This window comes from Balaenoptera physalus (genome assembly GCF_965194825.1).
Source record: "Balaenoptera physalus genome assembly, chromosome: 13".
NCBI classification, from domain to species: Eukaryota; Metazoa; Chordata; class Mammalia; order Artiodactyla; family Balaenopteridae; genus Balaenoptera; species Balaenoptera physalus.
Genome location: NC_138892.1, coordinates 3,936,818 through 3,962,561, shown reverse-complemented (window position 1 = coordinate 3,962,561; position 25,744 = coordinate 3,936,818). Strand labels below are relative to the sequence as shown.

The 25,744-nt window shown below is 57.6% G+C and overlaps 1 long non-coding RNA gene across 1 annotated transcript; it reads left to right on the top strand.

The window, feature by feature from the left end:
• The first annotated feature begins 656 nt into the window (after window positions 1–656).
• Window positions 657–6,978, top strand: LOC309641858. Its single transcript, XR_014252795.1, has 2 exons — window positions 657–1,516; window positions 6,254–6,978. It is a non-coding gene; the product is annotated as an uncharacterized lncRNA (long non-coding RNA).
• Window positions 6,979–25,744: the final 18,766 nt, after the last annotated feature.

Below are 25,744 nucleotides of genomic sequence, written 5' to 3'. Positions count from 1 at the left end.
AGAGCTGTGACCCCTGCAGGCCCCTCCCTGGTGGTGCTGCCTGGGGGGCTGCGAGGAGGACATTTGAGGGTCTGGAAAGGGCTCAGGCACAACCACCCCCCAGGCGGGGAGACTGAGGCCAAGATGGCCACGAGAAGTGGTGGGAAAAGCATTGGAATGTAGGGTCCCCGTGAGGCTAAGGGGCTCCGTAAGGCCCCAGAATTGCCCTCCTGGGGGGCCGAGGGCCCTGAATGGGACACAGCAGAGGCCAGCGGGGCCGAGGGTCTGGGTAAGCGTGGGAAGGATGGATTGCATTCTGTGCGGCCATTCATTGCTGGTGGACACCGGCGTGTTCCCACGGTCTGGCCGCCGTGACCGGTGCTGCGTGCGGGCGTCCGAGGGAGGCCCAGCTCTCAGGTCCCTGGGACACACCCAGGACTGGGATTATCGGGTCGTATACGATGTTTCATTTTTGAGGAACCACCAAACTGTTGTGCACAGCGATGGCGCCAGCTGCCTTCCCCCGGCGTGTTCCAGTTTCCCCTCCTTGTTATTTCCCTTCTGTTTTATTGTTGTTATTATTTTTAGCCCCCTAGTGATGTGAAGGGGTATCTCGTTCATTGTGCTTCATGCATTTTTATGGCTGTATAATAGCCTGTGCTCTTCCCTCAGGAGCTCAGGGTCAGGAGGGAGACACCCTAAAGCCAATCCACACCCCCGGCATCAAGGGCGGCCACAGAGGCAGCGGGTTGGGGAGAAATCCGTACTTCCAGGAAGCGTCCAGAGGGACAAGGCGCGCTGACCAGCACGGCAAGTGTGGAGTCTAGTGTGCTCCAGGCGGTGGTGGACCACACACACGCAGACATGCACACGCACGCACACAGACACGCACTCACGGAGACACACACACACAGACTGACACGCGGACACACCCACACGCGCAGACACACACACTCGCACACACGGAGACACACACAGACACACACCCAGACACACACACACTCACACAGACACTCACAGAGACACACACGCACAGACTGACACGCGGACACACCCACACACGCAGACACGCACACACACGGAGACACACACACACAGACACAGACACACGCAGACAGACGTACAGACACACACCCAGACACACACGCACCCACACTCACACAGACACGCATTCACAGAGACAGACACACAGACACACACGACACACACCATCACCCTCTGAGGATTGTGCTCTCATCACAGCTCACTCACTCAGCCGTATGTCAACCAACAAGGATCCTTTTGAGGCCTACTACGTACCAGGTTTTGTGCTAAAAGTTTTGGGGGGTACAGAAATAAGCAAAAATTTAACTCCTTCCCCTTGAAAAAAAAAATGGAGCCAAGTCTGGCAGGAGATATAAGACCCAGCTGGAGCTGCACAAACCTCCCTTCTCAGTGCTGGGAAGGGCTCGGACACCAGAGGGCAACACCAGAGAGCGCGGCAGGCAGATCCCGGAGGACTTCCTGAGGCAGCGTTGCTGGCCGAGTGGGCTGAGGGGTGAGGAGCCCGGCCGGCCGGGTATGGGGCATGTAAGGCCCTGGGGTGACTCTCAGCCTAAAGGAGGCTGTGTGGCTGGGGGCCTGGGTGAGGGCTGAGGGCGGTGGTGGGTACAGCAGCCAGCGGGCAGGGCCCGAGGCCTGGGAGGGAGCTGGTCCTCGGCCAGGGGGCGGGGAGGGTAGGAAGGTCTCCCCAGTGAGCAGGGCTCAGGGAAGGGCAGTTCCGCTCTTGAGACTTTTGCTCTCAGCTCCTTGCATCCGGTTCAGGGGGCTGGCCTCCTGGTCCACAGGCCTGGAGGCGGGGCCGTGTCCTGTCTCCTAGAGTGAGCCCTGGGGTCGCAGAGGGAGGGGATCATAGAGGGAGGGGATCGTCAGCGGCTTCAACCCCGACCAGTCACTGGAGTACCCAGCCGCCAGCTGCCAGGACCCTCACCCCAGCCTTGGGGCGGGATAGAGAGCAGCAGATGAGCACACTGGGTGTGGTGTGTGCACTAAAGGAAGTGCACAGGGGCTGGGGGACAGCGAGAGCTGCGCCTGCAGGGAGGGGATGCCTGGAGGGGTGGGAGGGGAGGACCCACACAGTCCCACAGCGGGACCAAGACAGCACGGGTCTGAGCCTGTGTGGGTGGGGTGGCCGTAGAGGGACGGCTGGCACAGGAACACCCCGACAGGAGGGAGAGGGGTGTAGCCCACGGGAGGCCACGGCAGCTGAGACCAAGGGGAGGTGGCCTTGAAGGGACCTGTAGGCGAGCACACAGCCAGCATAAAGGCCCTGCGGTAGGAAGCAGCTCAGCACAGCCCAAGGGCAAGGCTGCAAGAGAGGCGCAAATGTGAGGCTGAGATTTTCTAAAGTCCCCCCAGGTCACCCCCGAGGCAGGGTCCCAGGGCCCCTCGTCATTTTCAGGCTGAAAGGAATCAGTCGGATTCAACTGGAGGCACCTCCTCTGGGAATGCGGCGCCCTGAATCACAGCGCCTGGTGGAGGGTTCACTCCAGGACACGCTGTCTTCTGAGTTCCGGCTTCCTGTGTGGCAGGGACAGGGTGGGGGGGTCTGGCCCGGGGCCACCCCTCCCCAGGCCAGCGCATTGTCCGCCCTGTGGCCGGAAGCGGCTCCTGCCCAGGGCAGGCGGGGGCTTGGGGACTGTGAACCCGGCTCCGCGTCTGCGCAGAGGCCGCCCTGGCCCCCATCACCCTCTGCTCACTGGCCTGGATAGCGGGGCTGGGGGAGGGCAACCCACCCCGGCTCCCACCCAGGGCCGCCTCCGACTAAAGTGAGGAGGCTGGGCGTGGCTGGCGGGCGGGGGGCCCTGCCTCCAGCACGGCCTCCCAGGCCGGGGCCCCCTCCCTGTCCCTGCATCCCCCCAACTCTCCCCGCGACCATCTAGTCACCCAGCTGGGGGGTGACCACCCCATTATTGGCCGGTACTGCAGATGGTCACCTCTCAGCCAAGGCAAAGGGGAGAAAGCCAGAGGGGAGAAAAGCCAAGACCTAATTTACAAGTGAAACGACTCCAGGGATGGCCCCCGCCTCCTCCCCAAAGGAAAATACTCCTGTTCTTCGGTTCCCACCAAGGCCCTGTAGCCTCAGACGCTTCGGTTTCTGGCCCCAAGGGAACTGGACCTTAGACTCCAGGCGCAGGGATTGGTGGGTGGGCCGGTGCAGAAGTCAAACCTGGGAAGCCATAGTGTCCCCTGGACCCCATGGCACCCACCCTGGGCTGGGGTTTCAGGGGCCGAGACACCCCGCCTCGCCGAGCATCCTTGAGGAAAAATGGCTACGTCCAGCGGGCAAAACGGAATCCACTTGTTCATAGCTGAACTTGTATCTAGTGCTCCGGCTCTAGCAGACCTGTGATCTTGGTCAACAGGGTAAACTGAGTCCACTCAGAGTTCTCTTTCTCCAGCAGCATCTCTCTCCTTCAACGTCACCGTCAGCAGCGCCCAGCCTCGGACACCCTCTGTCCAGGCAGGCAGCCTCCGGGGTCCTCCTTCCAGCCGGGTCCCCCGGGGCCACCCATGCCTCGATCACTGCACATCCCTCTTGGGGCATCTGGAAGAGTGGACCTGCTCTCGTGGCCCCTCCAGGACCGCCCCACCTCACCTTCACCAGAGCCGGGAGCAGCACATGGCCCCACCCACTGCGATCCCAGGGCAGCGGGCACAGGCCAGCCTCTCCAAACCCTCAGAGCCCAGCCCGGCCCTGTCCTCAGGGTCTGCAGCCCCTTCAGGCCCAACCCCCCTGGAGGCCCGCCGCGGTGCCAGGTCAGGGTCACTGGCTCATCATCTCCCCAGAGCCATTGTTTGGGCTGTGAACTCTTGTTGGCTGGGGCTCTGGCTTCTAGAAGCTCCTTTTGTTGTTTTTCTTTCAAAAATGTGGTCTCAGCCATGCTTTTCAAAGTCTATTTTAATGTCAAAAGCTGGACAGAATCCGTTATCCTTCCCTGAGAGATCTCCCTTCTCTCTGCCGCTGCCTGGCAGGGTGTGGGGGGTTGGAGTGCCAAAGCTGGGGAGAAACACCCGCCCACCAGGCAAGGAGGGCCAGGCTCATTTGTCAGAGAAGTCTTCAGGTCCGATTGAATGATCAGGTCAGAACTGTGCTCCGAGTGAGCGTCTGAGAGCCTGGCACACTCTCCTCCCATAACCTTCCATGGCTCCCCATTGCCCTCCAAGCCTCCCACCTGCTCCCTCCATCCCCAGGCACACAGGAGCCCTGCCTCTGCTGACGCAGGCCCCAGAGCCCCATCAACACAAATTCACAGGGCCAGCTTCAAACGACCTTCTCAGCTCCTTGGCTTCAGAAGGGCCGTGGACCCACCTGTCCTGCCTGCTCCTCATGGCCTCCTTCCCACCTGTTCTCCCCTACACCACCTTCCCCTGATTGATCCTATTCAGCTTCAGCTCTCACCTGTGAGGCCCCCTCCTCCAGGCAGCCTCTCCGGATAGCCCTCCGCCACCCCCCACACACCCTCCCGCCAGGCTCTCACAGTCCCGGGACTTTTTCCATCACCCCCGCCTCTTGGCTAGACTGAGTTCCTTGGGACAGAGGCCTGGGATGCCATCTGCAGGGCATTCTCTCCGAAGAGAGGCGACAGCTCAGGGGTGGGGAGCGGGGAGTACTTCCTGCCTCCTGTACTCAGGAGCCTGGGGGCCAGGCTGAAGGAGATCAGCCAAGAATCAAAACAGGAGGAGAAAGTGACGCTGGCAGCTGCCACGTGTGCCAGGTGCCGGTCCATCCATCCTGCAGCCTCACAAGAGGCACTGACCCCGAGGAAGCAGGGGTGCGGGTGGAGGGGCGGCCTTGACATGGCTGTGAGACCGGGAGCAAGGATTTGAGCCCAAGCTGAGAGCGTGAGTGTCCCGTGCCCCGCTGGCATTTTTCCCGAGGGCAGAATTCCATGTCATTCGGGGTGGGGGCTGAGGAGCCTGAAGGAAGGAGTCAGGGGTCACCTCGCCCAGAAGGGATTTGGGGGTACAACCAAGATGCCACAGGACGTGGGGTGAAAAGTAGAGGTAAAAGATGAAGGGGAAGCAAGGGCAAGAAGGTAGGTCTAAGTGGAGCCAGAGGTGAGCTCCCAGCTTTGGTTCGAAGCTCCCCAGCAGCCAAGGCAAAAAGGGAAAGTGGCCGTTTCCACAAGTGATTCCTCTGTGGTTAGGGTCGGCAGGTGTCAGGTCTCAACCCAAGTCGGGCTGCCGGGCACAGGGGCCCCACCTGCCAGGCCCTCAGCACACGCCCATCACTGCCACTCGCTTCCACCTGACAACAGCCCAGCCCAGCGCCTGTCACTCCTCCCACTGTACAAATAAGGAGATGAAGGAAAGATGCAAGCGGTCTTCATGATCCGGTGGGTCTGTGTGTCCTCGGGGTGCAATCCCTCAGCTTTGTGCAGTGATTTCCCTCCACAGCCTGGTGTGCTCTCTCCTCCTTGACTGACCCCGTGACCCTGTGATGGGAACACTGAACCCTGGGCATGTCCTGCTCACCCCGACCTCCCAGCCAGGTGCCTCTGGATGCTGGGTCTGTGCTGGAGGACTTGTCTCTGCCTGACTCCTGGGCACTGCCACCTCTGTCCTCCCCCTTCCCCAGCCACTGCCCAGGCCAGGGCCCTCTCCCTGCCTCTCTGCAGACCAGCAGGGGGCCAGCCCATGAAGGTCAGGGGGTGTCATTCAGAGTAAAGAGAGAGAAGGTGGTGGTCCAACACTGTCCAGAGAGACTGCACAGAGAGGCCAGGGCCAACCTGTGTCGTGATGTTTGTCCCTGTTGCTGGGTTAGCTGCTAACAGATCAGCCCGAAAGACAGAGGCTTGTCATGGCCGTTTTATTACCCTCATGGACTCCCTGGGTCCAGAATTTGAACCGAGCGCAGCGGGAACGCTCCATCTCTGCTGCACCAGGTCAGGGGCTTCGCTGGAGGTGGCTCAGGGTCCGGGGGCTGGAATCACTGCAGGAGCCTCGCTCACACGTCGGGCAGTACCGGCTGTCAGCTGTGACCCCTCAACGTGGCTGCCCTTCACCCCCCTGGGTTCCTAGAGCCAGTGCCCGAGAAGGCCAGCTGGAGGTGCCAGCTGCCACAGCCCAGCCCCCGAACCCACCCAGCGCCCTTCCACACCTTCTACTCACCCAGGCCAACACGGGCCCATGCAAACCCAGGGGGAGGGAAATTAGATGCCGCCCCTGGACGGCGGCATCAGTAAGGTTCTAAAGAAAAGCCACAGAGTTCCATCTTTTTGTTTGGCTCCAGGCGGTATCTCTCTGCGTTTCTGTAGCAAGAAAGTACGGTGGCTTCTCCCACCCCTACACCTGACGAGGAACTTTCTATAGCCGCAGTCTCCCTTCTTCGGGGGCTTTGCCGCCCCCTTTCCCTTTGCAGCTGCAGACCCACTCTCCGCCTGCTCCAGCCGCCCGGAGGCTGACCCGGACGGAGGGATGCATGTGCAGGCTTCCTGAGCGCTGACGTCCACTTGGGCTCAGCCAGTAGGAGGCCCTGGCGGGAGGACGGGGGCCTCTACCAAAGCCCGGCTCCAGGCTTGGGGCCCAAGCCCTCCCTCGACCCTCCGCCACCAGCCCCAGAGAACTGCTCGTCCCCGGCAGCTTGTCCTCAGCTCTGCACACGGCCATGTCCCTTCGTGAAACACTCCTCAAATGGCCCAGACCGAGGACGCTCTCCGCTTCCTGTCACAGACACCTTGCCCGACAGAAACATTGGGGAGAGAAGATGTGCACTCCTGCTCGGAGAGGGTGGCCCCTGGGTCCCGCCATCTCCACGCGGCTCGGGCCGAGGCCCGGGCTTCCACTCGGTGGCTTTCCCCACCAGCCTCCTGCAGAGAACTCTTGCTTTGGGCAGGTCACTGCCCGGTGGTGGGGACAGGGCGGGGTATTTTAACTCCAGAAAGACCAGGCCCCAGAGGGGGAGCCGACGCCACCGCAGACAGCTGAATAAACAGCCACGGTCGTGTTTCCAAGCCCCTTGCGGCCTGGCTGTCCCACGCCGGAGGCCACTGGAGGCCAAGAGTGGGGCTGTGTCCCTCGGTGGAGATGGCGGCAGCCCCCCACCCCCGTTTCCCAGCTCCTGGGTCCCACACCCTCTGTCTGGTGGTCAGTGGGAGGGAGTTCAGACCCTGCCTCCCAGGCCTGGCTTTGCTGCTTTCACCCCGGGACCTTCTGGACAGTTCCTTCCGCTCCCTGGCCTCGATGTCTCCATCTGACTGAAATGCCCCCCAGTGTCGTGGGACAAACAAGGTAGTGGGTGTCAAAAGCCATGGGAATTGGGGTGCAGGGTGGGGAAGCCTTGAGGGGTGCAGTGAGGTCTCTCCAAGGGTGGGGAGCCAGGACTGGGCCACCTGGAAGTTTAAGAAAACCGCCCAGGTGGTGAACGAATGGAGGTGGAGGGGAAAGGTGCGGGGAGAGCCAGCGGAGGCGGGGCCGGGCTGGGCCAATGGTGCAGCTGAGCCGGGGTGGGAGGGGGCGGGCTCAGTGGGAGGCGGACGGAGCTGGGATTTGCGGGATGGGGTGGGAGGAACCTACGCCACCGCCACCGTGTTCCAGCTGGACCAGGCCTGCGGGCAGCAGCACCGTCACTGTCCTCTTTCCACACATCCCTGGAATCCAGGGACCCCGCTTCCGGAGCCCAAAGGGCTACATCGTGAGAACACACCCTTGAGGTGTCTGGCCATCACCTTGGGGAGATTAGTTTCGATTTAACCCCAAAACAATAACGTCTCAGCTTTCCTAATCGCATCCAGCTGTGCAGGGCCTCATGCAGGCCTCACACAGCCCCTGCCCGCCTTCAACAGCCCCGGCCTGGCCCCGAGACGGAGACTCCAGGACACAGGGGTGATGGGGGCAGGTACCTCCGGTCTGCCCAGGCCCTGTGGAGGCAGCGCTCACCTCGGCCTTCCCCACAGGGGCGTCGTGGCCATTGCCACGGGGACGAATGGATGGCTTTTCCAGCTATTGGCTCTAGGGCCACTCACGGCACAAACTCAGACCTTCTAGAACCTGCCTGCCTAGCACTGACCTCGCCCTGCACCCCCCCGCCTCCTGTACCCCTGACCCCAGCCCCTCTGCCTGTGATGCAGCACACCTCTTCAGGGCCAGGCGGGTCCCTCCCCACCCTCCTTACCAAACCCCATGTCCCAGGGAATGAGTCACTCTCTCCTGCCCCAGGCTGCCCGGAGGGTGACATCAGCCAAGTTTCTGCCTCTAGACTTGGACACCCCAAGAGCAGGGCCACCTCTGGTTCCCCTCCAAATCCCTGGCCTTGATCCATCACATCAACAACGCTACCCAAGATCCACTCAGTGTTTCTCTTGCACCAGGCGCTATAGCATCTTCTGTGTGTTTGTTCACTGTGCTTTGTGAAGTGAGCACTGTCATTACCCACCACGGCACAGAGAGGTTGAGTGAGCTGCCCAGTGACACACAGCCAGATAGGCAGGGACCTGGAAGGAGCTGGGCAGCCTGGCCCGAACACTTTGCATCCTACCCGAGGAACCCCGGGTGAGCTGCCACAGGACCAGTGGCTGGGCACACGGGCAGGCCCTGGGCGTGTTTGTGGCACGACTACCTTGGGCCTTGTTACCTCTGCTTGGTCTGAAGGCGTAGGTCACGGGACAGCAAGATGGCCTCCCCTGGATTATGTAAGCGTTCTCCCCACCTCCCGTCAGATCATTCCATCGGGGTCCTGGCCCCCAGTGGACCAGCGGAAGTGACACGCCCACCTCCCAAGGGTCTGTTCATTCAGAAGCCAGTCTCCCAGAACAGTGGGGGCCGAGGGGAGCGCACACAAAATGAAACTGGGGGTCATAGCCAGACTGGCCGCCTCGCCGGGCTCTGCAGTGCTCGCCTCTGAGGCTGGGTCCCCAGGGACCGCCCGAGAGGGAGCAGGAGACAGGGTGTGCCCACAGCCTCCCCTCCCTGCCCCCGCTGGGGCCCGGCCAAGCCTCACGCCCGCCCATCACCAGTCACACAGGCACAATGGTGCCGTTCCCTGTCTCCTTTCCTGTGGGAAACTCGGGGAGACAGGGGTGGAGGGACTTGGGAGACCCCACCTGTCCTCTGTCCCTGCTGTTCCCCCTGGGACTCAGTGCCACAGACGTGGGACCAGTGATGGGAACCCCTGGATTCTGGCTCTGATCCCACTCCAACTCTGTGTCTGGCCCATCCTGGGCCTAGTCAAGCCCTTCCTCTCTCTGGGCCTCAGTTTCCCCACCAGCAAAAGTTGACACTCGGGTTCAGTGGGTGATGACCCTTCCCATCCTGAAGCCATATGGCCCTGCTGGGTTCCTGTCTCGCGCCTGGCCTGGCACCAGCATCGTGCCCACTCTGATGGGTGTCCAGGCAGGCGCCAGGGAACCGGGGGTTGGGGTGGAGGCTAGCCGAAGAGCCTGAGCATGCTTTCTGCAGGCCAGGGAGGCGAAGGGAGTCAGACCTTAGGGAGCAGAGAGGGCGGCCACGCGAGCAAGCCCCTGCAGAGAGGAGTGGCCAGCATGTCCTTAGCTACTGACCCGCCAGCCTTCCCACCCCCATCCCGAGGACGCTGTCGGGAACGTGGGTCCTCAGGCAGCCCGCCACTGTGGCCACCACGTGGCCTTAGGCAGGTTGCTGGACCTCTCTGAGCACATCTCCCTCCCCTGTGAAAGCCCCCGGTGACCGGTAAGGACTAGGGGAGGGGCGTGCAGCCCCTGGCGCAGAGCTGACACATGGTGGGGACTCAGCCAGTGCAGAGCCTGGGCCTTGAGGCCAAAAGCCGGAGAGGGTAGTGACGGCTCTGGGGACTCCAGGTGCGGGCCTGGTCCCGGCTCCCCTCTGCCCCAGGGCTGGGGGCCTCAGGATGGTGGCACCACCCCACTCCTGCCCCTACACCCAGGGCCCCGGGACGGCGTCCCAGACACACGCCTTCCTGTCCCCGTGAACTGGGCCCTTCTCTTCCTCAGTTGGGTGGCCGTCCCACCCCTACAGAAGAGGGAGCCCCGGGCCCCCCCCACTCCTCCTCCCCTCCCACAGCCTCAAGCCCCTCTGGCTGCTGATTGGGGGCGGGGGCAGTTTTCCACCCGAGGCGTCTGATGACAAACATCGCCGGCCGCCTGGCAAATCACCTCCCTGCAGGGTCTGCCCGTCTGCCCACCGAGCCCCTGAACCTTGGATTCCCTATCTGTAAAGGGGCAACACCGTCTGTGGGCAGACAGGGAGAGTCAGTGAAATAACACAGGTGGTGCTCTTAGCCAGGGCTCCTAGTGAGGGTATCTGTGTCCCCGTGGGTGCACACATCTGTGGGTGTCTCTGGGTGTGAGGGCGCCCGGTCCTGCGGTGCCCGGGGTTTGGGGATTGGGCCGCCATGTGTCACTTCAGCCACCAGGGGGCAGCAGAGGGGAGCAGTTCTGCTCCGGGAGCCGGAGTCGGGCCCTCCTGGAGCCTGTGCTTCGGGCAGGGAGAGCCGGAGGGAGGCGAGGAGGCCCGGCGGGGTCACTCGGGGCCAGCAGAGGAGTCTGGGCTCGGATCCCGGCCCGGCCGTTTACTCCCGCACCCCGGCCCTCCTCTGTGCGCGGGGTGCTACCCGGCGGTGGCTGGATCTCTTCCAAGGCGGAAATGCGAGGCGAGGCCCAGAGAGAGGCTTCCCACCCCGCACAGCTGCGGTCCTGGGCCTGGGCTTTCAGGCCTGGGGGGCCCCTGACCCCACGCCTCCGGGCTGCAGATGGGGAGCAGGGGCTTGGCCGACGTCACACCACAAATTCGAGGCAGAGACGGGACTGGCCAGGCCTGCAGAGGCCAAGGCCTGCCCTGCTCGCTCTGCCCACCACCAGTTCCAAAGGCCACCAAGAGCAGGGGTCCTGCTGCACCTCCAGCTGGGCCCACCCTCGGTGGGGGGGGGGTGACCCTCCTCTGGCTGCCAGGCCCCAGGGAGGACCCGATGAGGCCTCCGTGGGCCCTGCTCCACCGGCCCTCATGGGGCAGTTTCAAATCTCAGTGTCCCTTCCTCCCCGCTGGGAGGCCCGGGGGCTGTTGGGTCATGCTGGCTCCTGTGGCCTCCGTGGGGGAAGGAGGTGAGTCACCCCTTGGGACACTTCCCTGCTCAGTTCCCAACTCTCTGGGCAGGTCCCACCTGCAGAGGAGCCTGGCCCAGAGCCCCAGGAAGGGAGAGGTGCCAGGCTTGACAGGGAAACAGGGCCTGGCTTCGCATGGGGCAGGGGAGGTCTGACGGGGACGCGGGCGACGGCCCTGGCCGCCCTCCGCATGCGCCAGCTCGGCATTTCCTCCGGGCCCCGGCACAGGAAGGCGGGCGGCCTCGAGCTCTCTGCTCTGTGGCCGGAAAGGACTCGTGTTCCAGGAACCTGCAGCTTGGCAGGTTGGAGGCGGCATGTCGGGCAGTTCCCGAGGCGACCGTGCTGCGAGGCCACCCTTGTGGCCCAGCGTGCGTCCACTCCCGCTCGGCCCGGGCCTCGGTCCCCTGCGGGCGCTGCTGTGATCACAGGCCGGGCTCCGGGCTCACTGCGAGGCCGCGGCCGAGGCTGGGGGCCTGGGGGCCGCGCCATCGAGGCCGGGAGACGAGTCAACGTCCGGGGTCCCCCGGGCCGCCCCAGAGCGAGGCCGCCAAGCGTCCCGGCCCGGCGTCCTCTCCCCGCTTGGCCCCGTGGCCCCCGTCTGGCAGCACTGGGAGGCCGCGAGCAGCCACCTTCCAGGCGAGCTGGGGCCCGGCCAGCAGCGCTTCCCTGCGGCCTCCTCCCTCTCTCTGAGCGGCATGACCTCATCGGGAAGCCATTCCGGAAAGGAGCTGCAGAGCCCCTGGGAGTGGGAGTGGAGAGGAGCTTGCCAAGGGCCCTCCTGGCAGCCTCCCGTGCCAGACCAGGGCAGGCATCACGCCTCTGGGTGTCTGCCTGCCGGGCGACCACTGGGAGGGCAGCTGGCTTTTGTCAGCTTTTCGGGGTGACCGGGCCAGTCTGAAGCAGGCAGGCAGCAGGGCACTGGCCCTGGCCGGCTGGCTACCCAGTGGGCAGAGGATGGCTTTCAAGAGCCGGAACTGAATGACTGGACAGGAGGGGAAGCCGGGCCCAAGCTAATGGCAGAAGCTGAGCCCTCCCCCATTCCGGGCCTTGGTTTCCCCTCAGACCAGCACCCCTCCCCCTGAGATCTTACCCTCCCCCTCCTGTGGCCCCAAGGAGCACTGGACATAAGTGAGCACATGACCGTGCTCCCTGCTGCCTGCTGATCTAAACCAGAGGCCCGGCTGCCTGCAGCTGGCTCTGAATCAGTCTTTCTGGGCCATGTGGTCAGGGCTGAGAGGGGTGGGGAGCCGCAGGGGCAGCTGGGGTGCTGGGGAAAGAGGAGGAACTTCCCGCCCTGCCTGAGGTGGGTGCCGAGGGATGAGGGTGTGGGGCAGACAAGAGGAGCTCCGAACTCTGGTCCCAGCCCTTCCACCCAACTTGGAGTCCAGAGAAACCTCTCAGACCCTCACTGTTCTCATCTGCGAAATGGGGCTAACAGTACCCTCCCACCCACCCCAGAGAATGCTTGGAAGGACTCTTGAAACCACATAAAACAGAGAATAGGAGGCACAGGCAGACAGGCTCTTGTGGGGGGCCTGTGGGCAATCACCAGCACCAGCTCCTCCTGGGCCACTTGCCAGTCTTCACGCTGCTGGGGCCAGAAGGGTCCTCCTAAGACAGAGGTCTGTTTGGCGCACGTCCCCACTAAAAGCTCCTTGCCCCAGGGTAAGTGAAACTGTCCTCCAGCCACACCTGACAGTGCATGTGCCCAAGCTCACCACACCTTCTTTCAAATTCTGTCTGGAGAACTCCTACTCATCCTTCAAAACTCCAGGTGAGATGCCCCCTCCTCTGAAATGTCTCACAGGGTTGCTCTGAGAGCCAAAAAAGAACATATATGTGTGAACACATGGGAAAGGTAAGGGGTATCACGCTCACGGCTGTCCTTGTTATTCATCAGAAAGAGGTCAGAACCAAAGAAACATGTGTGAGCCGGAAGTGCAACTGGGGATGGGAGTTAGCAGGAAGGTTTTCTGGCTTGGGATTTAAGCCCAGCCTTGGCAGATGGTAGATTTTCAAAGACGAGAGGAAGAAATTGGAAGCTAGGAAGAGGCAGTAGTGCAGCAGTTTTCAATATGGCTGCCGATTCCTTGGTTCTCCTCTCATTGAGAGGTGGGGTCTATGTCCTCTCCTCTTGAATCTGGGCAGGTCTGTGACTACTGCAATCAACAGGGTGTGGCAACAGTGCTGCTGGGTAACTTCCAAGGCTGAGTCATAAAAGGCTACACAGTTGCTACCCTGGAGTCCTGAGTCACTATGTAAGAAGGAAATTCAACTCCCCTGAGACCTCCATGCTGTGAGGAAGCCCAAGCTACATGGAGAGGCCACACAGAGGTGTGCTGGGTGACAGTTCCATCCTTCAGGTTGTCTTAGCCCAGGCACCAGACATCACAGAGCAGAGCAGGATTGTCCCCACTGTGCCCTTTCTGAATAACTGACCCACAGAATTCATGAGTAGAATACAGTGGCTGTAGTTTTATGCCACTGTTTTGGGGTGCTTTGTTATGCAGCCCTAGCTAACTACAACAGGTGAGAAGCTCAGCCAGCCACGTGGCCCCATGAAGCAAGATCGTCCTAACCTGGAATTCAGTCCCAGGAACACATTCTCCCCAAATGCTCTCGGCTTTCCTCAGCCCAGCCTGACATGTAACCAGTGCTCAGGGCAAGCTCACTGAATAAATGAATAATGTCCAGCCTCCTTCACAGAGCTGTTCTTGAATCACTCCCCAAATCTGGAAAAGGGTCTCCCCTCCTCAGAACTCCCGAGAGCCTTTGCAGCTTGGGTAACTATGGACCCAAAGCTCTGGGGAGTTATCCAGATTCTGTGTGGCATGTTTGCCCCCCGTGCCTCAGTTTCCCCATGCACAGAATAGGGCACTGAACTCATAACCTCTGGGGTCCTTCTGGGCTCCCAGGTCTGCCTGAGTGGGGGCAGAGCATGTGTGTCTCCCCCCAAGTCCTTCTATCCACATGATTCCACCTCTCATGAAGGCAGGAATCATGACTGTAATCTCACCCGTACATGCTTAGCCCCTGGCCATGGACCTAGCCCAAAGGTGGACACCACTGGTGTTTATTGAATGAAAGAATGAGACAATGAATTAATGAATGAAAGAACTCTTCCATGCTCATTCATTCAGTCAATTAATTTTCCACACACGCAACCAGGATCCCCTTATAGCAGCTCCAGGAGTGTACTCTTGCATGTTTCCCATGACAGGGAGCTCACCACCTTTCAAGATAGCCTGTTTCATACTAGGGCAGCTCGGATCAGAGAGCATTGCCCTCAGCTGGCCTCCTTCCTGGGCCCCAGGGGAGGAAGGAAGGGGCACATGGTCAAGGAAGGAGCCCTCGGTACCCACGGTCCTCAGAGCCTGCATTTGATGAGTGCCGGGGGCAGGTGAGGGAACCCCAGAGCTCCAGAACACCCTGGCTCTCTCTGCCCTGGCCCAGCTGAGGTGCCGGGGTGGGTGGGGCGGAGGGCAGTGAGTGCCGTCCTGCTCAGAACCCGGCTGGGGCAGGGCCAGCACACCAGGAGGTCTGCGGAGCCTAAGAAAGGAACCGGGCGGAGGGAAGAGCTGGAGCGGGGCAGGTGGTCTGTGCTGTTTCCATGGCTTCAGTGCTTCTGCCTGCCCAGCCTGGCCTGGGAAAAACAAGCTGGGCACAGAGCACGCGGCCAACGGGACAAAGGCTGGCTGTGAGGTGCCCATGGCAGCCAACCGGGCCTGGCTGGCGGAACATCGGTTTAGACCAGGCCAGTCGGGGCCGAGCTGCCAGCCCCGCAACCTGCGCCTTGGGCCCCTGGGGAACAAGCTGGGGCTGGGGGCAGCAAGGAGGGCAGGGGGGCAGACACCCTCCCCAACTCTGCCCTCCGGGCGCGCAGTTCCCTGGCCGAGGCTCCCGGGAGACTGAGGACAGCAGAAGTTCCTTGGATAAAGGAATAGGATTTCCCCTCCATCGCTGGGGTAAGGAGCCAAGAAACCAGGGCGTCCGCGGCAGCATACGAGCGGGCCTCCCGCCCCTCCATGGGGCGCCCCCAAGAGTGTGTCTTTGCTGTCTCTGCGGACAGATGCTGTCTCTGGCCCGAGCCAGACAAACCCGAAGTGCCAGAGTATGGGCACCCAGGAGCGGCCCCCACTCAGGCATGGATGGAGCAGGTGACCGGCTGCCCCTCGGCCGGGGCCCGTCAGAGCTGTGCTCTGCCCCGGCCCCCAGCACTCCCCAGGGGACGGGGGCCAAGCCCCAGCAGCCTCAGAGGTGACTTGCTTGAGGACACAGGTTGCAATGGCTCTGTCCCCTCCCTGACACACTCTTCACACCCTCCTCATGTCTCCTGGGGTCCCTTCCCAAGTAAGTCAGGCTCACGGAATGGGCGCTTCCGGGCCGGTTTCTGGGAAGACCCAGAGAGAGCCAGGGGCTCGCAGAGGGGTCTCTGCCAGAATTTCGGTCACAGGGGCTTTGCCGTCCTGGAGCTCAGAGACTGAGGGGGCGGGTGCCATGTCATCCCAATAACTGTGACCCTGGGGAGAGCGGGCAGCCTCACCGAGGAGGGACACGGAGGCCAGAAGGGCCCAGAAGGCGTGAACCAAGGATGCTGGGCTGCAACTACAGGGAAGGGGCCTTGGGGTTTGTGGAGATGGCGAAGGGGCTCCGAGCAAGCCGTCTGCCCAAATCGCAGCTCTCAGGCCTACCAAAGCCCCTTGCTGACCCCTCCTCTGTGCCTCCCCCGGGGTGGGGGACTTCCCTGCACCCTCGCCTGCCCTCTCCCCACTTAAGGCTGGGCCACCTGCCTGCCGGGGTCTTAGCTCCACAGCTGAGTGGGGCGGAGTGGGGTAGTGTGGGCTCCCAGGAGGCCACTCGGGGCAGGCTTCAGGGAGCAGGATGTCAGTTAGTGATGGCCTGGCGTCACCACTGTGGCCGGGAGGGGACGGATGCAGGCCTGAGTGGAGGCCTGACCCTGTGGGAGCTCTGGAACTAGAGGGGCCACCAGAGCTGGCCTGAGTTGGGTGGAATCGGGCAGTCTGTATACTCTTGCCTGCAAGTATCACTGGATGTGGCCGGCCCAGGGAGGCCATGACATTGGGCTAGGCGGGGCTCCACATCTTGAGGCCAGCACCCAAGGGGCTAGGGCCCAGGGCTGTGTGCACGGGGGGGAGACCTTCGGGGGGTGGCCGGGGGGGGCTCAGAGCACCCCCAGGCAGGTGCGGCCTTGGGGCCTCTGTCCTGTCCAGCTGCCCCTGGCTGTCCTGCCAGCCCCTTACCCTCAGCCCCCCAACCCCAGCTAAGCTCCTGCTGCCTCCTGCCGTGGGTCTGGGTGAAGCCGCACTTCCGTGGTGCCAGCCTGGCCCTCACCACCCCTTCCCACCTCACCACCCTCACCCTTACCCATGGCCCTGACCTCACAGGCCCCCAGGCTCCACTGCCCAGGCCTCTCCAAGCACAGTCCCCGCCCTCGGTCTCCTCCACTCACACCCCTGCTTCTGAGGCCCACACGGCCTATAGTGCTTGACCCTGCATCCCACTCGCCTCCACCTTCACCACCTAAAACCCTCCCCTGCCCTTTCCCTGAGTCACCCCTTTGCTCTCAGCTGAGGTCTTAGGAGGCCTTCCCTGGCCCACGTTCCCAGCTCCGGATTCTCAGCCTCTTACGGGCTTTGCTGCTGCAGGGACGAAACTTCCGTGGGCTCTGGGGCAGGGACATGTCTGTTTCTGTCACGCGGTGTCCCAGGGCCCAGCACGCCTGCAGCAAACACGTGGAAAGAAGGAAGGAAGCAAGGAACTACAGAATGAACACGTGAATGGGTGAATGACATCGGGGTGACCGCGAACCAGCTTTATCACACTGAAGATGGTGAAGGATTTCCTTTAGAGCCCCTTGAGGGGCAAGCCTTGAGCTCAGAGGCCACGGGACCAGCTCAGAAAATGCCTTTGATCTCTGGGAGGAGGAAAGAAGCCACCCTTCACTTGGAACCAAAAAGCACTCTGGGGGACTTCCCTGGCGGTCCAGTGGTTAGGACTCGGCACTTTCACTGCCGAGGGCACGCGTTCTATCTCTGGTAGGGGAACTAAGATGCCACAAGCCACGCAGCGCGGCCAAAAAAGAAGAAAGAAAAAAAAAAGGCACTCTGGAACATTCCCAGGAAAGGGTGCTCGGGGACAGGGCAGATCCCTCGGGACCCCCTTCCTCACCCTAGTGGCAGCCCTGCTGAGTCAGGGCCCGAGGCAGCCTCCCCTTCCCACCTGCTCCCGCGGGGGGGATCTGCTTGGATCTGCATCCCTGCATCCTGGTGCCGGCCAAGACCTGCAGCCCTGGGCGCCCGGCCGCCCGAGCCACAGCTCAGCAGAGCTCTGTGCTGGAACTTGTACGTTTCCGAACTGACGTCCTTCCAGCTGCCTTCCCACGGTGCTGCCGCAGTTCATCAGATTGTCACACGGATAAGTCATCGTCCCAGGTGCTGGGGCGGGTAGGCGGTGGTAAAAGGCAGTCCCTTGACCTGGGGCAAGTCGCTGCCTCGCCCACCTGCTTCTCCGTGGCCTCCCCCACCCCCGCCTCCTGCCACCAAACCCGCTGTGCCGAGTCCGCGCCCTTCCCTCCACGTCCCCACCTGCTCATCCAGGCCCCAGCCCGTTCCCTCTGCCTCCTTGGCAAGTGCTTTCTATCTCGGCTGCATCTCCCACTGCTCCCTTCCCGCTAGCACCCAGCACTCTCAAGTCTCTCCCTCTTCCAGGGGGAAAAGACACCGTGGACGCCACACCCACGTTTCTGCCACCGCCACCCCCATCGCATCCCCCAACACATGCTCCTCAGCCCCCTGCCGTCAGGTGCTGTCACCCCCCACCCCCCGAAATGGCTCTTACGGGGTAGACAATGAGCTCCATCTTGCCAAAGCCAAGGTCCCCTCCGATTCCATCTCACGGCAAGGGACGCAGCCGACACACCTCCCCCCGGAAGCTCTTGTCCTCGGGCCTGCGCCCTCTCCAGCCTTGCGGGACACTCCTTCTCTGCGCCGTGGCTGGCCAGCCTCCTGGTTGACCTTAACCACTGCCAGACTTCAACGACCAAAACACACTGAGGCTTCCCACGTCCACGCCTTCAGCCCTGCACCAGTCCCCAGTCCCCTCTGAGGTTTCTGCAGTGCCAGCTGCAGAGAGAGGAGGCAGGGGTTGGGGGCTAATGGTGGAGGGGGTCAGGTGAGCTGCAGTGAGGCCTGGACCACGAGTCCCTAACGCTATGAGATGCTCCCGCGGCTGCCGTAGCTCTGGCTGGTACTCGTCCAGTCATGGGCAGGCCCTCCCACTTCTGGTCTCCTGCGGTTCCACTCATCTCCCTGGCAGAGGAAACCTGGTTGCCCTCCTGGGATCCCCAATACCTCCCCGGATGTCCTAACCCGCCGCATCAGGGCTTCCTGCGGCTGGGCCAGGGTACCAGCCACTTCTGGACCAGGAGCCACCCCCGTGACTTCTGACCTCTGACTCACTCTGTTCCTTCAGGCCCCAGGGTGGAGACGGATGTCAGCCCCTAGGGGTGTCACTCCCAGATCTCAGGCAGATGCCCCACATCCCCTGGACTTCTCGGTGCATTATCTCTGCCACCACCTGGATCTGAGCCAGGTCATCCCTCACCTGGGCTACTGCCAACGTCCCCCACAGTCCCCACCCCCCACGCCCAGCAGCCAAAGGCTCTTTCTAAGATATTCAGACCTCACAGGTAAGTCTGTCCCTGGCCAGCCCCTCACCACTCCCAGGCCCCTCTCCCCAGAAGTGACCATGATTTCAGGCCAGTGGAAAACTGCTGTGAGTGAAAAATGATAAATTGCTCTTGTAAGTTTACTTTCTCTGATTACTAATGAGGTTACTTCTCTGTTTAACAACTTTGCTCATTTTTAATTGGATTTGTGTCTTTTTTTATGTATAGGAACTCTTTTTCTACTTATATATCATATATGATGAATTCAGATTCTTGTGGACACAGAATAATTTTTAAAGAGGTTAAAGCACGATCCTCATGGAAATAGAAAATGAACACATCTAAGATTTTGCTTGACTCACTAATTAACATGGGAATCAGTAAGATGCGAAAAACAGTTCAAAGGAGAATTTGAAGGACAGACATATTTGTAGGCTATCAGAAAAGCTGAAATGAATTTGCTAATAGGTGCAAAACTGGTTAATAGCCTATAGAGCAACAAAGTACTGTTTGGGATTATCTTTACTATAAGGCAGGATATAATTATAGCTCTACTGTAAAAAAAATTCATTTGCATTGTTATGGATAAGAATCATTTGCCCTATAATCAGTTTTCTACAGCTTAACTTCTACTCTGACAGAGCTGGCACTTATAAATTTTTATAAGTACTTTTTGTAATACATAATACTTTTGTAATCTTTGTATAATTATAAAAAAACTAGTAGTATAGTGATTTATAGTTTTTTTTTTTATAATTTTAGATTTTTTTTTCTCTCTCCTGGATGTCCTGAAATTCCATCATGATGTACCTTAGTGTGGAACGTTGAGATTTTTCTTTTTGTTCATTTATTTATTTGGCTTGGTGTTCACTGAGCATTTTCAGTCTGAGCCCTCACATCTTCCTTCAGTTTCAGGGAATTCCTGTTTAGTATGTGACTAAATATTAATTATTTTTCCTTCTCACTAATGTATCTACTCTTGGGGCTCTTAATAGATAGATGAGGCAACCTCTGGATTTATCCCTTTGTTTCTTGATGAGAAGCCAGGTATTAAATATATCATAGCTCCCCTTCACAGAACACGCTGGTTTTTTTTTTCCTCCAAACTTTTCAAGATTTTCCCTTTTTTCTGGCTATCACAGTTTGACTATGATTTGCCTAGAAGTGTTTTCACTTGTGTTTACCCTGCTTGGGGTTTTTGAGCCTCTTGGATATTTCAGTTAATGTTTTCCACTAATATTGAGAAGTTTTCTATCATTATTTCATCAGTTTCTTTTCTGCCCTATATCTGTCTCCTCTCTTTCTGGAGAGGAGACATGCATTTGGGCCACTCGATATTGTCTCTCAGGTCTCTGAAGTTCTATTCTTTTTTCTCCAATCTTATTTCTCTCCTTTCTTTGAGTCAAATACCTTCTGATGATTTATCTTCGGGTTTACTGATCCTTTCTTCTGCCATCTCCAGAATTGGAGCCCATCTAGTGAATTTTTAAAATTTCAGTTATTGCCCTTTTCAACTCTATAATTTCTATTAAGTTCTCATTTGTCTGTGGAGATTCCCTATCTGTTCACTCATTGATATGACATTTTCATTTAATTCCTTGAACATGTTTTTCTCTATACATATTTTTCTTTAATTCTTTGACCATGTTTACAGTAGCTGCTTTGATGTATGTGACTGCTAAGTATTTGAAATCTGAGCCCACTCAGAGTTCATACCTATGGACTTCCTTTGTGAGGCACACTTTCCTGTTTCTTGGATAGTCTAATAATTTTGGGTTGAAAATGGGCTATTGTATATAATACATTGCAGCAGCTCTGCAATCAGGAGTTGACTCAGGAAAGATCATCCGGGACCGAAGCATGCCAGGAATCACAGGTGGGGGGTTAGGGGACAGTCCCAGAGTTCATCAGAACTTTTACATTGTCTTTTACATTTCCTCTGCCCAGGACAGTTTTCCTCTCTGTTCTCCTCACTAAATCCTTCTCATCGTACTAGACTTGGCTACAGAATCACCCCCCTAGGGAAGTCTCCCCAGTCATCCTGACCAGGTTAGGACCACTTGTTAAACACATCTATAAGTACATTCTACAACTGCAGTAATGACAAGCTTGTTTGTATACTTTCTTCTTCCACGTCTATCTCCCCCACTACACTGGAAGGGAAACGAGAGCAAGGTTGAGCAGTATGCTTTTGCCACGTGCCTGGCACACAGGGAAGCTCCACAAATATTTGTTTAATGAATGAACGTTGCCCACTTTGCCTCCAGGATATTTTCCCAGTTTGCTGTCTCACCAGCAACGCATAAGATTGTTCATTCCCTGAACTCTCACTGGTGCTTACAATCTTTTACAAGTACGTTCATCTTTTTATAAGCTTTTTCCATCTAATAGCTGAAAATTTTATCTTAGATTAATTTGCAGCCTTTGAAATTAAACCTTTTTCACAGAGGTTTTGGAAATTTGAACTTTCTCTTCTGTAAGTTTTCTTTCCATATCTTTGCAGATATTTTGTCTTGTTGATTTGCAAGGGGATTTTTTTATATTGAGTTAGAACTATTTTGCCTGATACATATTTTTTCTGTTTGTTTTTTTGTCTTTCAACTCTGTTTATACTTTTTTCTTCACATGGGAATTTTTATTTTTATTTATTTATTTATTTATTTATTTATTTATTTTGGCTGTGCGGCACATGGGATCTTAGTTCCCTGACCAGGGATTGAACCCGTGCCCCCTGCAGTGGAAGCACAGAGTCTTAACCACTGGACCACCACCAGGGAAGTCCTGGGAATTTTTATTTTTATATAGCAAAAATCTCCATTATTTCCTTTATGGCTCCTGGTGTGGGTGGCATTGTTTAGGAAGATTTTTAAACACCTCAAAATTATATAAGTAAATATATTTCCTCCCAGTATATTTATGGTTTCACTGTTTTACATTAAGATTCTTACTCCAGGGCTTCCCTGGTGGCGCAGTGGTTGAGAATCTGCCTGCCAATGCAGGGGACACGGGTTCGAGCCCTGGTCTGGGATAATCCCACATGCCGCGGAGCGACTGGGCCCGTGAGCCACAATTGCTGAGCCTGCGCGTCTGGAGCCTGTGCTCCGCAACAAGAGAGGCCGCGATAGTGAGAGGCCGGCGCACCGCGATGAAGAGTGGCCCCCGCTTACTGCAACTAGAGAAGGCCCTCGCACAGAAACAAAGACCCAACACAGCCATAAATAAATAAATAAATAAATTTTTAAAAAAGATTCTTACTCCAGCTTAAGTTTATTTTGGTGCAAAAAGAGAGACATGGGTCTACTGTCAGGTCATTTTTTCCAGAATGCTGCCAATTGCTCCATCCCTTTTTTTTTTTTTTTTAGGTATACTTAGAGAAACTTGTATCCCCTACCTTCATCTCTTTCTAGATTTTCTGTTCTTTTTATTGATCCACCCACCTCAGTGATAGTCCTATACGTTTTTGAAAATGTTTGCTTTATAATACATTTTACAGATATAGAATTCCACTTGAGGTTTTTTTTTTTTTTGCTTTATTTACGCTGCTAATATTTGTTGAATTCCTATTTTGAGTCCAACATTGTTCTAGGGACTGGAAATACAGCAATGACCAACACAGAGAAGAATTCTGTTTTCATGGAACTTTCATTCTGTTCAGATACCCATTGCTCATCCCTTCAAAATCTGATGAACAGTAAGTGGCAGGTACTTTCAATGCCAGAAGGTGGGAGATAAACTTAGACATATGGTGCTGTGTCCCCAGTATTGAGAAGACATTGGTCCAGGAACCAAGGGAAATACACTGGCCCAAGAAGCAGAACTGGCTCCTTTGCCATCACCACAGCCTTAGGCTTTGTCAGGTGTGAGGTCCTGGTTCCCACAGGGGGATTCTTCCACCAGGGGACAAACTAAAGATTCCACAGATCTTGAGGCCTCAACTATCTATTGGTCATTTTGGCTTCTCATGTCAGCATACATACTAACAGGCAAAATATTAGCCACCTAGCAGGAGGAGGTAGGCTTGGGGGTGGGCAGGAGTATTTCTCAGAACAAGAGAATTCACTGGAAGCAATGCCTCTTGTTGCTTCCAAGATGGTGATAACAATGAGTTGTCAATGGCAGCCACCACAGGCCAGCAAGGGTGATGCCACGAAGGGCTTGAGCCCCTCAGTGATGAAGGTCTAGGGCCCCTTCACCAGCCAGGCAACCTAGACCAGTTGAGACGCTCATCTGGAATTTGTGATGCAGGATGGAGATGATGGGGAACAATCACGGCCTCAGACCAGCTGCAGTGGTGGAGACTGCATCTTGCCCCACGAATAATCTTGGTTTTAAAAGTTATAGAGCTGTGGCTGGTCATCGACTTGAAGGGAACTCTGTGTATCACTTCTAGGCCTTCTGGCTTAGATCAAGTGAAGGGAACTCTGTGACAGGATAGACTTTATCAAAGGCCCAAGCAGATATGAGTGATGCAAGGGGTGGACTGTATTGATCTGTGGTGTACCACTTCAGGGTCCTCTCAACCTCACCTCTTACTCCGGCCATGGCCCCTGCAGTCCATTTCACGGTGGCTTTGGCCAGCTTTGGGCAGGTCCAACCAGACAGTACCTTACCTTGGGCCCATGCTGGACAGCTCTTGCTTCCTGCTCTGGTGCTTGTCTGAGAATGTGACTTAGGACACCTGGGAGAACCCACTCTGCACTCACATTCACACAACCACGAGAGCTGGGAAGTCAACGTTCACGGAGCCATCCTGGAACAACGGTGAGCTGGAGCTGGTGGATAAACGCTTCTGCCTTTTATCCCCTGGGTAGACGGATCTGAGGGGTATTTCATGAGTACCCCAGAAGTTCCTGTAGGATCAAGTACCAGCCCCCAGTAGCAGTGATGAGGCTGATAAAGCATCCTTTCTTGGTTACCCCTAGGATCTCATTCGCAACTGAGCTGTCGGCAGGCAAGCCTTTATCTCAGGCTCTGCTTTCAAGGAAACAAGATTAAGGCACATGCCATCGCAGAGAGACAGATTACAAAAAAGTAAACTCACACATTTGAATAAATATATGTAGTATGAAGAAATGACAGCCTGGTGAGATGGAGCTGTGACTAGATCCATGCTGTCTGATACAGTAGCCCCTAGCCACGGGTGACTATTTACATTTGAATTAATTTAAATGAAATAAAATTTAAAATTCAACTCCTCAGTAGCACTAGCCACAGTTCAAGAACTCAATAGCCACATGTGGCTAGAGGCTACTGTATTGGGCAGTTCAGATATAGAACATTTCGACCATCACAGAAAGTTCTATTGGACACCGTTTCTCTGGATTATTTGCATGATACCTGCTGCTTTGCTCCAGATTGTAGGAATGGAAATGACAGAGTCAATATCTGCTCAGTTTTGCCCTCTATTTCCAGCAACGAGCACAGGGACAGGCACAGAAATAGAAATACAGCTGAGAGAGGGAGGGAGGGAGGGAGGGCGAGGAGTGGGTGACCAGCTTAGCAGTGGACACAAAGGGTGATTTCCCGCCAGCCGTTTGGGACCAAAGCCTTCCTTTGCCACCTCCCTCATGGCCCTCATGCCACTCAATTGGACACCAGTGATGGGTGCTGGACACTCAGACCCCTTCCTTCCAGCTCCCAGTTTATTCCACATGGAGCAGATTGGGACCTCATACCTGGGGACCAGAAGGTGGGGGAGAAAGGACAAAACTGACAGGGTACCGCATCTGGGTGTAGGATTGGGGGCGGTGGGATGAGGGGGTGAGTCCGAGCATCAGATAAATGCCAGCATTTATTGAGTTCTCACCATGTGCCAGGCACCAAGCTAGGTTTGTTATCCAATTTCACAGAGGAGGAAACTGAGGCCCGGGGAGGCGAAGCAGCCTGTCAGGGGGCACAGGACCAGTGAGTAGCAAGCCAGGGTCAAGTCCAGGCAGGCCGGCTCCAGTGCTGTCTTCCGTGCCTCTAGGCCCACCCAGGACAAGAGCAGGCCGGCGCTGGGGGACCCGAGCCGAGTGTCCACGTTTCCTTCCCCCTCTCCTGGGCCCAAGAAGCTCTGAGACCTTGCCATCACCCTCGGGTCAGCCAGCCACCCACCCTGATCCCCTCTGCCAGTGACCCAGCCCCAGGGTGGTGGCAGCCCTGGCGGAGTGGGTACTGCCCCAGCCGGAGGCCTGGGGGGCTGATTTCACACAGGACCACCGCCCGTGATGTCAGCACTGCCAAGGCTTCCTCGTTAACTGCCCCGGGGTACATAAGCCAGCTCCTCTCTCTGCAAGGGATCTGGGGGGGGGACCCACCACGTCCCAGGTGCTCGCTAGGAGCCAGGACGGAAAATATGACTCTCTTCTTCCCCCAGCGTGGGATCGCTTTTCCACTGCTAATTTCCGAGGAATCCGGTGAAGTAGTGGAAAGACCTAGAAGGCGGGAGACTGGTTCTCTCCCCGGCCCTGTCTGGGCTTCAGACAAGTGCCCCCAGGGCCTCAGTCTCCCCTTCGGTGGGTAAGGAACCAGGAGCCGTGATGCTCAGGGCCCTTTCCCGTTTGGACTCGTCAAGATGCCCTGGTGTCCGTGAGGCCCAGGAGTTTCAAGGGCAGCAGCCGGTGCACTGCTAGCTGGGGCTAGCAGCCTTTCTGGGTTTTGTTTGTTTTCAAATGTGTCTTTGGGAGTGAAGAACAGTCAACCGTGACTTACCAGTCTTACGTGGCTCCCCCCGCCACCCACCCCCCTCACCACCCTGCCACCACTGCCCTCTGGATGTCTCAGCTTTATCCCTGGAGCAGCCAGATTTTCAGCCAACTGAGGACACAGAGGATGTGCCTATTGCCCCCGGGGCTTACCGAACGCCAGGCTCATTTTCATCCTTGCCCACCTGGGAGGTTTGTACCATTATTATCGCCATTTTGCAGCCATGCTAACCTCCCTGCCAGAATCAGACCAACCGTTTGCCATCACTTCCTCCAGGAAGCCTTCTCTGACTTCCAAGTCCTGCCCCGGCACCCTG